Raw genomic sequence first — 13,796 nt, forward strand, 5'->3', positions numbered from 1 at the left:
AAAAGGGGGCGGAGCAAAGTGTCTGTGCAGGAGTGGAGTCCAGCAGAGAGAGCTGCTTTTTCATGAAACGTGAGTAAAGTAGTGAACTTACAGGAACATATACCACTATCAACGTTTGGATCGATACCTGCATCGATCTGCACACCCTTGTCTCCTGGATTGCAGTTTAGATCAGCGTGAACCACGTGGGTCTCTGCTCCCTGATCTGTTTCCTGTGTTTGGAAAGACTTCCACCTTCATCACGGAGTTTCTCTCGGCTTTTTGTGGGCTCATCTAAAGGTAAGCACCGAGCTAACTTTAATGTGGGTTCAGTTTATGTTGAGTTTAGCTCTGTTCAGAATAATAGATTGCTTGATATACACTGGAGTTAGACAGACTGTAGAGTTTGTAATTGCTTGGAACATTATGAAATGGCGGTTGCTAGGGGGTAAGAATACATATAGAAAATTAGTCTTGGAATATGAACAAAAGGATGGGCTGCAGGGCAGGAGAACAACCAACCCCCACCAAGAACAGTCAACCCCCACCCCCAGGACAGGAAGCCACAGGTACAAGCCTGGGGGAGGGCAACCCATGGTGAATAATCCGGTTGTTCAGTGATGACGCGACGAATCCTACTTCCGGGCCTAAAGTAGTCTGCGTTTAATATGGCTTTTGTGTTGTTAACCTGTTTAATGTTTTGTATTTTCTTCTATTTGATCTCAAAAAGCTCCTAAAACAGTCAGTGATCACTGTTGACCTCCCTCGGCTTTCATTACCGCTAATCATTTATTTAAGCTCAGTTTTTAAAACCTTAGGATGTAGCTACAGCCCATCCCATGCAGCAGTATATGAAGGACTAACCTCGTATTGTGGATGGATTATCTCAGTTGTTCTCCTGGCTGAAGTTTGGTCCCTTTACAACATCCTGCCATGCGATTACATTTGTTCATGACCACCGAGAACACTCACGTTAACTTTTATTGAGTGGAAAAAAAAGTTAGCTTGTTTATATTATGCTAACATAGCTGTGTCGCTAGCGGTCACGTAGCACATCATTATACACCAGCTAGCCAAACTTCAGTAACCCTACAAACGTCACTGCTGTTTAGTTTCCCGTCTTCATTTATGTTGGAAGTGATAGCAGAGCTGTACGTTTTAATTTGTTTCCAAAACCCCGCAGTCAGGACATGCTATATTGTATTTAGATAGAAGCTAGCGAGCTTACTCCCTGCTAACTTCTAACTCCATTAAATGTCATAAATTCCGTTTTCATAGATGCCTGGATGTTAAACTCAATTGTTACACCTGGTAGAGCAGAACGCTGATCATTTTATTAAAGATGAAAGACTTTAGACAGTTTTTCAACTCTCAGTAATGCCATAGTAATCGTTTGATATATGGACCTGCAGCGGAGTTTAGGTCCAGACACTGCTAGTGACGTCAGACTGAACAATTGGATAGAGGCTGTGTCCCAATTCAGGGTCTGCACCCTTGAAGTACGCATTTTAAGTACCATTACCTCACCGCCACGCGACGACGGCTGTCCCAATTCGAAGTGTACTTCAAATTGGGACAATACTCCAAATGCACCGTCGATTTCCCCAAATATCAAGCGTGGTCCGGTGCACGCTTCGTGGTCCCATATATCCCACAATTCATAGCGCGGCGGTGGGTGTGGATAATTTTGCCGCAAAATACGGCAGAAGGGAGCGGCCGAAGAGGTTGTTTTTTTTTTCCCCAAACTTTATTGAAATTATAAAGCGAACAGTCACTCATTCCAGTTCAGTTTGTACAGTAGACATACAAGGCAAATAAGAGTAACAATATACAGTACAATGAAATAAGAAGGATAAATAAATAAAGGCTAACAAAAGAAAAAAAAGGGGGGAATGTGACAGACTTCATAACAACTTTGTACTTGAAAGTTGTGACAGCTCATTCGTTAAACATTTCTGAATGAATTTCTATCAATGATAAACCTTTTTTATTGGAAGTTAATTTAAGAGAGTTTAACCCTTTAGAGCCGGTCGGAGCGGGCGCGCTCTGTTTTGCGTAACTATTTTTAAATCCCGGTAGCTCTGCAACCACGTAAGCTAGCGCAATAATTTTTTTTGCATATGAAACCGGAGGAGTTGTACTTACATCTTATGCCATCAGCTTGTCCTAGGTCACAGTTTCCTTTCACATATAGCTTTGCAAAAACTGCATAAAAAGCACTTGCAGCAACAAAAACATAATATTCCAGAAACACGCTTTGCCGATCCGATCAGCTGTTCGTAACACTTCCTACGTCCATCAGCACGAACTATCGCATGACCTGCCTGAAACCGGAAGTGATGTCATTTTGCGGAAATGTAGTTTTTTACCATCAAGGCCTCATGAGCTTATGCTGGTGTTTTTAAAAGTTATCTTTGACTTTATGGCTTTCTGTGTCGTTTCTGGGATGCTTAGGACTCATATTGCACTGCTGGAAATAGTTTATTTTGATGCATATGCTGCTTTTTTGCAAATTTGCATTATAATATTTATTTTCGTTTTTCCTGCAGTGTATAGAAATTGGTGTATTTCAAAAATAAAACTATGAAGACACTTAAAAAAAATTTCCCGTGGTGGGAAACTATTTTGTGCAACTTTTTTGTATTTTCAATTTTGAGGGATAAGCCTCTTAAATTTCTCTAACTAGAAATATATCTTAAAAAATCAAATACGATTTTCAATTTCTTTGTAGTTTATTGCACTTTTTTGCAATTTATGTAATTGCTATGCTCTTAATGCAAGCATATTATTAAAATTTAGGCTGTAGTGGTTGTATTGATGTATAGCAACTTGAAATGCTCCCAAAAATGGCTCTACAACATTTCAATGGGAGCAACAGGACGGTCAGATGTGGCTGATTTTACTACAGAGTAGGACAGATTGTAGAGTAGCAAACATCGTCGGAAAAGACGTTTTCAACACTGCAGGTTACCTGGGTGTGATGTTTTTCTGCTAAAAAGAAACATGGTCTGAGTCCTACCTAACTATATAAAGAGTAACTGAAGGTTAAATGCAGTAAAAGTCTCCGCCTGATTGCTACCATCAAAAAGAATCGTACTCCAACAGCTCCTGGATGAGGTCTTCTGCTGCTCTCCTCGGTATCTGTTCATAGTTTATTGAGTGAGGCTGCGTCCACACTAGCTCGGATAGATTGGAAAACGGCGTTCTCTTCTGAAAACATTTCGTGTCCACACTAGCATTTTCAGTTGTTTTCACAGCGTTGCGCGTCCACATTGAAATGGCCAAAAATCCTTACTTGCCAGTAGGGCTGGGCGATATGGCCTAAAATTCATATCGCGATATCATTTGAAGCATGTGCATTAACGATATATATCACGATATATTCTTTTCTTCTGTATAACGTATTTTCCACACTATAAGGCACACTTAAAATCCTTTAATTTTCTCAAAAATTGAGAGTGTGCCTAATGTGTGAATTCTGGTTTTGCTTACTGACCTCGAACCGATTTGGGCTGCAGAAATCTGTTAAAAAATGTTTTAGTACAACTTTGGTAAGCCGCACTGCTTGATGGATTGTCAGAGCATTACGGCTGCCATAGTGAGGAGCTTCGCGGAGTAATCTGGGTCCAAAACTCCGTCCGCTTCAGGTCCCAAAGTCAAAAGAACACTAAGAGTTAAAAACGGTCTAAATTCTTTCGTCTTTAATTAAATCATCAGCATTGCTGCTTTATCGGGTGTAACAATTAAGTTTTACATCCATGAAAACAGAATTTATTAAATTTAACAGAGTTAGAAGTTAACAGGAAGTTAGCTCGCTAGTTTCCACCTAAACATTTCATACCATGTTCTGACTGAGAGATTTTTGAAACTAATTAAAACGTACAGCTCTGCTACCACTTCCAACATAAATGAAGACAGAAAACTAAACAGCAGTGGCGTTTGCAGGGTTACTGAAGTTGGACTACCTGGTATATAATGTTGTGCTACGTGATGGCAACAGACACAGCTATGTTAGCAAATTTATATAGTTTCTATCGTATATCGTTTATATCACCCACTCCTACGTGCCAGTACTGCGCATGTGTGAAACGCAAGAAGATTTGACCTGCCTCATTTCTGTCTGCTGCTTATTTACTTTCTGGTGTTCTGACAAACAATCCTACTTTGGCAAAACTTCCTACCGTAAGTAGTTTATGCACATTTCTGCTGTCACAGAGTAATCCCAGCACAAATTTAAGTAGTTATGACACTTTGCCACTTAACTTTGCCCATCAGAGTATGATTGTAGCTCATATTCAAAAAGCCAGGACAGTTTGCCACTTAATTTTACCCGTTAAAGTATGCTTGTAGGTAACATTCACAAAGGTATCATGGTTTGGCACTTAATTTTACCCATCAGAGTATGTTTCTAGCTGTTATTGACAAAGGTAGGATGGTTCGCCACCGAATTTTAGCTGTTAAAGTATGCTTGTAGCTCAGATTAACAAAGGTAGGATGGTTTGGCGCATGTGCTGAAACAACGGGTAGGATGGTATGTCAGGTCTCCCAGATGGTATGTCTGGATTCCCAGAACACCGGCTCTTTGAAACGTGGCAGCAAAATGTTGAGGAAAAGCACAGTTTTTTAAATGGACTAACAGTGAGGTGGACTTGTTGCTGTGAGTAACACAAAAGTAAAAAGTTGCAAAAGTGATTCAGAGTTAAATAATTTCAAGAAATCTGGAGCATGTAAAGACTGATATGAATCTTTAATAGGACTGTCAAAATTGAGAGCAAACAAAACAACTGCTGTATAATGCCCTCCGCTATCTTAGTTTAATTGGTCACATGACTGCATCATAAGGTTAGCATGCGTCATCGTTTTAGAACGTTTCCACTCTGCAACGCAAATCCACCGTTTTCAGATGTATTTGTTTTCAAGAGCGTTTTGAAACCACTGCGCTTTCCACCAGCGTAAACGCCGTCTCAGTGTGGACCAGATGCCAAAATGGAGAGAGAACAATACATTTTCAAACAAAAACGCATTAGTGTGGACATAGCCTCAGGCTACACTCACACTATTCAGCTGGTGTTTCCACTTCAATGTAGTCCACGTCTATTCCATTAAAATATGGTCTACAGTGTCAGTCCCATACTAAACACACTAATCTGGCTAAGTGTGTCACGGTTGGCGGGTTGAGCCGTGTGGTGTGGAGGAAAAGGAGGACCCAAAATGCAGACAGCCGACTGATGATATGAGTGAAAGTTTATTTACAGGTGACAGTGGCAGGAACAGACAACGAATCATGAGACATACTAACGGAAACCTAAACTGGGAAAACTAAAGAGCAACTAGAAATCCTCAGGACACGGGGTGAAAGGCAGAGAGACGCAGACTGACGGAGGATACCAAAAACGCAGAGATACACGGATGAAATGCAGATGAGCCGACAACGAACACAGACCGACACCCACTATATATACACACACACATACACACATACACAAGGTAATCGGGTAATCGCACACAGGAGGGAAGAACAGCTGATCTGATTACACATGATGACTGGAGGACACAAGCTGAACACAATGACAACAGACACAGACCGTCAGAATAGAACAGGAAATCCAGAACACGAGCCTTCAGCGCCATCAGATCTGATATTTTATCTAATCGCGATATGTTTGTAAACACATCTGAGGGCTCGATTGTACCTGAGGAGACACTGGACAGCTTTGTCCTGGTTAATGCTGAGAACCTTAAGAAAGTTTTCTCCACAGTGAGACCCACCACATGTCTTTTAGATCCAATCCCTTCTTCACTCTTTAAAACACTTTATGGATTTTTTGAGGCTGAGCTTTTATACATGATGAATTGCTCTCTTCAGTTGGGTGTCTTCCCTGCTGCCTTTAAAACGGCGGTGGTGAGACCCCTTCTGAAGAAGAGCAATTTGGATTGTAATGATTTTAATAACTACAGACCTGTATCCAACTTACCATTTTTAAGTAAAATCTTAGAAAAACTTGTTTTTACTCAGATTACTGTTTTTCTCAATGATAGACAGATCCTGGAGATATTCCAGTCTGGATTTAGGGTGAACGACAGCACAGAGACTGCTCTCCTAAAGGTTTTAAATGATCTTAGATGTAACTGGGACGCCCAAAAGCTCTCAGTCCTGGTGCTACTGGATCTAAGCGCAGCCTTTGATACAGTAGACCACGCTATTCTTTTAAACAGACTGAAACACATGGTGGGCCTCTCTGGTGCTGTACATAACTGGTTCACTTCCTATCTCTCTGACAGAACTTTTATGGTGAGTATGGATACATGCTCCTCTAAGATCCATAGAATGACATGTGGTGTGCCTCAAAGGTCAGTTTTAGGCCCTGTACTTTTTAATTTGTATATGCTCCCTCTCGGCGGTGTCATCAGGAGGCATGGAGTGAACTTTCACAGTTACGCTGATGACACGCAGCTGTACATCTCCGTGTCTCCTGATGACACCAGACCAATGGATGCCCTTTTTAACTGTATCTTAGATATACGATCTTGGATGGCAGAAAACTTTTTACAACTTAACCAGGACAAGACTGAAGTTTTAATCGTCGGTCCTGAGGCTCAGAGAGAGAAACTCTTGTCTAAATTAGAGGCATTTTCACTATGTCCTTCGCTACAAGTAAAAAACCTGGGTGTTATTTTTGACTCTGAGCTTGGTTTTATCCCACATGTTAAAAACATGTAACCAAAATTGGATTTTATCATCTAAAAAATATAGCCAGAGTCCGCCCTATTCTCTCTCGGGCCAACACGGAGATGCTGATGCATGCTTTTATTACCAGTCGCATTGATTACTATAATGCCCTGCTCTCTGGTCTTCCTAAGAAGAATATTTCAACTTTACAACTTTTGCAAAACTCTGCAGCTCGTGTTCTGACGAAGACCAGAGGGCGGGCCCACATTACACTGGTTTTAGAATCGCTGCACTGGCTCCCCGTGTGTTTCAGGATCGATTTTAAAGTTCTTTTATTGGTTTTTAAATGTCTTAATGGTCTTGGGCCTTATCTCTCAGATCTGCTTTTACCATACGAACCCTCGCAGACCCTGAGGTCCTCTGGTACTGGCCTTTTGATTGTCCCTAAAGTCAGGACACATACTCACGGAGAGGCAGCTTTTCAGTGGTATGGTCCTCGTCTGTGGAACAGCCTGCCGGAGGAGCTCAGGGCCGCAGAGAACGTACATGTTTTTAAGAACAGGCTCAAGACCCACCTTTTTAATTTAGCTTTTACTTAACGTTTATTTATTTTATGCTTATTTATTCTATCCTGTTATTCTATTATTAATTTAGACTTTACCTAATATTTATTGATTTTATTCTTATTCATTTTTTAATCTTCTTACTCTATTTATATTTATATTTATATCTATATTGTATCCTGTTCTTATTTATTTTATCATTTTACCCTGTATATATCCTATTGTGTCATATCTCCAGTGTTTCCTCAGAGGGCGCTCTCTGCACCGGGGCTGTGATCGACTGTGGCTGCTGGGTTTCTGGGGGTCCTCTCAGCCTGGCTGGGGGGCTCCTTGGCCTCCCTCCTGCTGTGTGCCCAGCCTGGAGGCTGCGGTCTGTGACCGGCTCCCGGTGCAGACGGCTCCCTGTTATAGTGTTTCCTCACTTGGCTCATGCGAGCCCAGCCCAATTTTTACTCTTTAAGTGTGCGTGTGTGTGTGTGTGTGTGTGTGTGTGTGTGTGGGGGGGGGGGGGATATGTGTGTATTCACATCATTTATGTTAATGAGAGTGTGGGGAGTGAGTTGGAGGGTGGGCTGCTTTTAACTATGTAAAGCACTTTGTGCTACATTTTTTTTTGTATGAAAAGTGCTTTATAAATAAAGATTGATTGATTGATTGATTAAAGCAGGAAACACACAGACTGATTTACAACACAACACGTGGACATGAACAGAGCACCAAGGACAGACACCGGTAGGGCTGAATATACACCAAACTTTAGGTTCAACCCTAAACTAGTACAAAATCAGAATAAACACAAGGCACAAAAATGAACTTCAAGGAAACACAAAACGCTGGGTCAAAATGACCCAGGACCATGACAAAGTGTGTTTTGCTCTCCCACAAAACCATCTTCAGCTGTGTCTCCTTCTTCTCTCTGTACTAAAATTAGAACCTCTGTTGTAATTGTAACACTCAGTGTCTTCCGTGTTGGGTGATTCTCTGCGTTCTTTCTCCTCTTCTTGCTTCAATCTCAGGGGTAGACTGCCCTGAGATATGTTTTTCCACAGACTAGGGGATTATTCTGCCCCTGCAGTTGAGATTTGAGATGGACAGATCCGATATTACGTATTGGTCCGATACTCACCTAAATTACTTGATCGGTTATTGAAAAGAAATACAAAATTTAATACGATCCTTTAAATATCACAAAAGCACTTCACAAAACCTTGTGACATAGCGTAACCCAGCTCATAACCATAGCACATCGGCGCAGCATGCGTCAAGTGATAGAGCAGCTGTGGCGTAAGAGAGCTGTCGGTGGTCTGGTGGAGCATTTGGAGGCTCGCTGCAAAACTAGCATTTCATCTCAGAGAAAGCTGTCCCGGAGAAAGCAAGAAAGCATTCCCACACTAAGCTTAACAACCGATATATGGAGCGACTTCTCCCCCCTCCCTCTCCTGTTGCTACTTCAATCATGAAACTGATCAGTGATCAGCTGATCGGCAGACTTTCATCCTAAATGACTTTTATATCTCGTCGGGACTGGATTTTATATTCCTGATGGAAACTTGGCTTGGATGCGGTGAGTTTTCTTCTTTCTCGGAACTCCTTCCCCCGATTGTTCATTTTTCAACTCTCCCCAGACCAATGGTAGAGGTGGAGGGCGTGCTCCATTTGTAAAATAATTTTAGAATTCCACATTAACAAAGTGAGTTTCGAAATGTTTTTTAAAGTCCTCATTACCATCCTAGCTCCCCTAGGATGGTAATGAGGTGCTTGAAATCTTGTAGGTGGCTGAGTTTATACTGCTACCATTGAGACTGATCGGAACTCCGTCTTTGTGGAGCTATGGAAGTCCATATAGACAGGGTGTAGCATCCCCTGGGTAAAGGCGGTGATGTGCAGGGGGGGTCAGTGGTTTTTCCCTTTCAAGTTCTTGTAGGCAACTGATGACTTTCTTTTTGTAGTTGCTTCTGGGGTTTCACCTTGAAGCTTCATAGGTATTGTTGTCACTGAGGACTTTAGTCATGTTTATTTGCTCTGCTTCTTTTTGTCAGGGATAAAATACATATATATATACTTTTTGTGTCCCAGCTGAGTAACAGGAGGAGAAGAGTGGTGGTGCAGCAGAGGATAAATTTCAGCCATTTGGACTCAGCTCAGCCACTACAGAGGAAACAATGACTTCAACACAAAAGGTGAGAAAAACATCACAGTTACTCTGTTATTGAAACTGTGTGTACAGCTTGTTGGTTTTTAAAAACCTGTTAACAGCAGCTTTATCTTTTCCATCCTGGGCTCCTCCATATATACAGAATCTACATTCACAACCAAAAACCACAGAAGTTACAAGAAAATACAAAGATCATATTTTCTCTACACATATTGAAACAACAATATCATCAGTTGAACTCTGATTTTTTTCTGAAGTAAAAGAGTTTCTCTGCTGATCAATATTTCTTCAATAATGTCATTTTCATTACAACTCTCATTGTAGCACATCATTGTAATGTGATACTATCACCAGAAGGTGGTGGAAACACACCAACAATGTGTTTGTTCTCACATTAAATTCCACCAATGGAGGGAGTTTCAGTTTGTTCCACGACTGCATTTCACTCACTGCCTCTGTTTGTATCTCTGTCACTGCAGGACCAACATGGAGCAAGAAGTCAGCGCTCTCAGGAGGCCGACAAACCTCACAGAAGAAAGGGAGAGAAAACCTACAGCTGTGATGAGTGTGGGAAGGATTTTACCCGAGCTGGAAGCTTAAAAATACACCAAGTCATCCACAGTGGAGTTAAACCTTACAGCTGTGAGTTGTGTGGAAAGTCCTTTACCCTGGCTAAAAGCCTAAAAACACACCAACTCATCCACAGTGGAGTTAAAGCGAACAGTTGTGACTTGTGTGGAAAGTCTTTTACCTGGGCTAAAAGCCTAAAAACACACCAAGTCATCCACAGTGGAGTTAAAATTTACACCTGTGACTAGTGTGGAAAGTCTTTTACCCAGGCTGGAGTCTTAAAAAGACACCAACTCATCCACAGTGGAGTTAAACCTTACAGCTGTGACTTGTGTGGAAAGTCTTTTACCCAGGCTGGAAACTTAAAAACTCACCAACTCATCCACAGTGGAGTTAAAGCGTACAGATGTAACTTGTGTGGAAAGTCTTTTACCCAGGCTGGAGACTTAAAAACACACAAACTCATCCACAGTGGAGTTAAACCTTACAGCTGTGAGTTGTGTGGAAAGTCTTTTACCCAGGCTGGAAGCTTAAAAACACACAAACTCATCCACAGTGGAGTTAAAGCGTACAACTGTCACTTGTGTGGAAAGTCTTTTAAATATCCTCATCAGCTGAAAAAACACCAAACAAACATAACAAACATGAACGTACACACATGGAAGTGAACTTCAGCTGTGACCAGTGTGACAAGAGCTTCAGGAATCTCAGTTCATACTCCAAACACAAACGATCTCACACTGTAAATAAACTGTTTCACTGTTACCAACGTGCAAAAACATTCACTTCATTATCTGCTCTGTGCAAACATCAGCCTGATCATGCAGGACTGAAATCACTGGATCACAATGAATCTGAAGAGAGAGAAAGATCCTCTTCTGGTTTCAGGCTCAGACTTAAAAACCTTGATATCAGGCTCCACAGAGTTCAGATGGAATCTCCTGTAAAGAGTGTCAGCTGATGCCACACTTGGATCTGATGAGGTAGCTCTGATTTCTGGAGCTGCAGTGAATAATTCTGAATGTTACATTTAGGAAGCTGCATGTATAGATATGCATATCAAGTTTATTATTTTTCCTTTGAGGGATTTTAATTCTCTAAAATTTTATCCCTGTTACATTTTAATCTTTGTTCCCTTAGGACACAGTAGTGTTTAGCAGTTGTATTCATTTTATGTGTTACCTAAGTTAAATTTCATTCACATTCATATTTAATCTTTTGCTGTGGTAAAATCTTCTCTTAAATCATTTTCTCCCAAAACTTTTCACAGCAGTTGCTCTTAAAACCTCCAAAATGAACTAAATCTGTCCACCAGCTTTGAAACAACACCTGCTGTGACTTTATGTCCAGAAAAAAGAAACTCAAGCTAAACTGGTTTTGGGCTGTACTTCCATGTAATACCAGTTTGTACCTGAAGATGAAGCAGTGAGTCAGTGTAACCTTTATTTAATTAGGCAAAGAACACATTCATATTCACATTGGCAGCAAAGAAATGTTGAAAGTTAAAAACAGCAGCACACATCAGGACCATTTTAAAGATCACAGGTGACTACTTTTACTTAATTCAGATTCCTTCAAATTTTCGGCTCCTGCTTTCACTTTAGTGTATTTACTGTATCCTTGAAGTCCACATGATGTTTTTTTTTAATGAATTCATTTTGATCCACATGTTCTGCAGCTGTTTCCCTGTTGATTTGAAGTTTGTATGATGAAATCCTGATAATATTAAAGTGTTAGTTATATTTGATGAACTCTGTGTAAAGTTTGTCTTATTAAACAGTTTGGTGTGAAAATGAAGAAATGGTCTCAGAACAACTAGTTTGAGCCATGATTTCAGATTCAAACTAATTTAACTGTTTTCAGTGGTACATGTGGAGGTTTATCAGAGGAGGAGACTTGGCTGTTCTCCACTCACACAGAACAGGGTTCCTGCAGCTCATTAAAAACTCTGAAATGATCTTCAAGGACCAAAATATTTGATTTTTCTCAAAAACGTGCTGTGGGCATGACGTTTTTAGAGAGTGTATTTAAGATGCATTGTGAATAACATCTCACAAATTCCAATAAAGCATATGTTCCTGCATTGCAACAGCGCTTTGCAGATGTGTTCTCCCAACTGCCCGTGTGCACGACTCTCATGGAGCACCAATTTGAAACGCAGCTGATTGGCAGATTCCCTTGTCTGCAGAGTCCAAAGACAAAAACGGCCTCCTCCACTCTGTGTGGTTCGTACCAATTCGTCACACTTCCGTTTGGCTTGTTTGAAGCCCCGGCCATTTTTCAGCACTTCCTGTAGCGATAGCTGCGTGCTCACACTGCATATGCTGTTTCCTACCTGGATGATGTTGTCATTCATAGTGATACCTCAGTGGAGCATGTGCAGTGGTTGGTCACAGTCCCGGATTCCCTGAGGCAGGCAGGGCTGATGGCAAACCCAAAGAAGTGTGTGGTTGGATGGAGGGAGGTACAGAGTTTTTGGTACAATTTTGAGACCCCATTTGGAGGCTGATTACACCACAGCGACGTGATGAAGGCTGTCCCAATTCCAAATGTGGCCGGAAATGCGCCCTTCATTTCCCTTGGACTTGAAGGATGAGTCAGGTGTATCATTCGCCGCCCAACATATCCCAGAATTCATAGCGCAGCTTTGACTGTAACTAGTTTTAAAAAAACAACAAAAAACAGCAGATGGTAGAAGCGTGGTGGCTGAAGAGTAAACTTTTGAGTATTGAATTTTTCAACCTCATCAGTTAACGCTGTCCATGCGGACATTATAGATTTGTAAATGATTACCTAACAATCTTGTCAACACAAAGTTCTTTATTGACAGGCAGTGGGGAGAGGGGACACTTGGGCAGTGTATTTACTGCATATAATGTGTTATCAACCTTTTCATCTTTTCTCATTACCCACAGCTACATCCACTTCTTTTGGGCTTAGGCTACTCACTAGGGCTGGGTATCATCGCTGATTTCTATAAGCGATTTGATTAAATTCAATTTTGACTCAGTAACTGTTTCAAAGTAACTGAGGATAAAACACAGAAAAACAGCAAGCTATGCGTTTTTCAATTTGACATAATTAAAAAAAAATTTATTAAACAGCAAAAATGAAACTTTCTTTTGGTCGAAGAGGAATAAAAGCTGCAGCTCAGAATCAGTGAGATGTTGACTTTCTGCCCCGACGGCGTGTCCGTGTTCATGTCGTCAGCTGAGAAAGGCGACATGTCACTGATGCATCGGGTCCGCCCATATGGAAAAGATATATATAAATCTTATAAAGTTTTTATCTGTCTTGTATGAAACTTGTATGAAAAGCATACAAGAGTGAAAACACATATAAGATCCCTTGAAAAATTATAAAATGAAATTTGTATGTTTTGTATACTTACTAAAAAAAAAAAATGAAAGTAATGAGAAAGTGGCCACTTTCATGAGTAAATCATATATGTTTTTACTATTTTTTTTCCATATGCGCACGCTTTGTGTTCACGTCTTTCTGTGGAATCTGTTCACCTGTTCTCATTTATTGTTTTAGCTGTTTGGTGGTCATTGAAATATATTTCTGAGCTCCCTGCGTTTCTGGCAAAATACATTTATATTTAGAAATCGATTCAGGATTTAATGAATCAATATTGCATTATTCATCGCGTTATTAATCGATACCAAGTCAGCATTGGTATCGGATCGATTCTAGCCTGGTGAGATCAATTCTTTACTTTAATTTCTGCTCTTGTTTGCAATGCTGTGCATTCGGCAAAGACGAAACAGCCAGGTCGCCGGACTCGCTGCTCCCGTGTCAGCGAAGAGCAGGCAGACTTTGCTCCTCCTCCCCCCTCTTGTGTTTAGATGTTACGCTG

The 13,796-nt window shown here is 40.9% G+C and overlaps 1 long non-coding RNA gene across 1 annotated transcript; it reads left to right on the forward strand.

The window, feature by feature from the left end:
* Positions 1 to 11,688, forward strand: LOC113010765 (uncharacterized). The gene is made up of 3 exons (XR_013906546.1): positions 1 to 279; positions 9,289 to 9,392; positions 9,847 to 11,688. It is a non-coding gene; the product is annotated as an uncharacterized LOC113010765 (long non-coding RNA).
* The last annotated feature ends 2,108 nt before the right edge of the window (positions 11,689 to 13,796 follow it).

Source organism: Astatotilapia calliptera, chromosome 3, assembly GCF_964374335.1.
Source record: "Astatotilapia calliptera chromosome 3, fAstCal68.1, whole genome shotgun sequence".
Lineage (NCBI taxonomy): Eukaryota > Metazoa > Chordata > Actinopteri > Cichliformes > Cichlidae > Astatotilapia > Astatotilapia calliptera.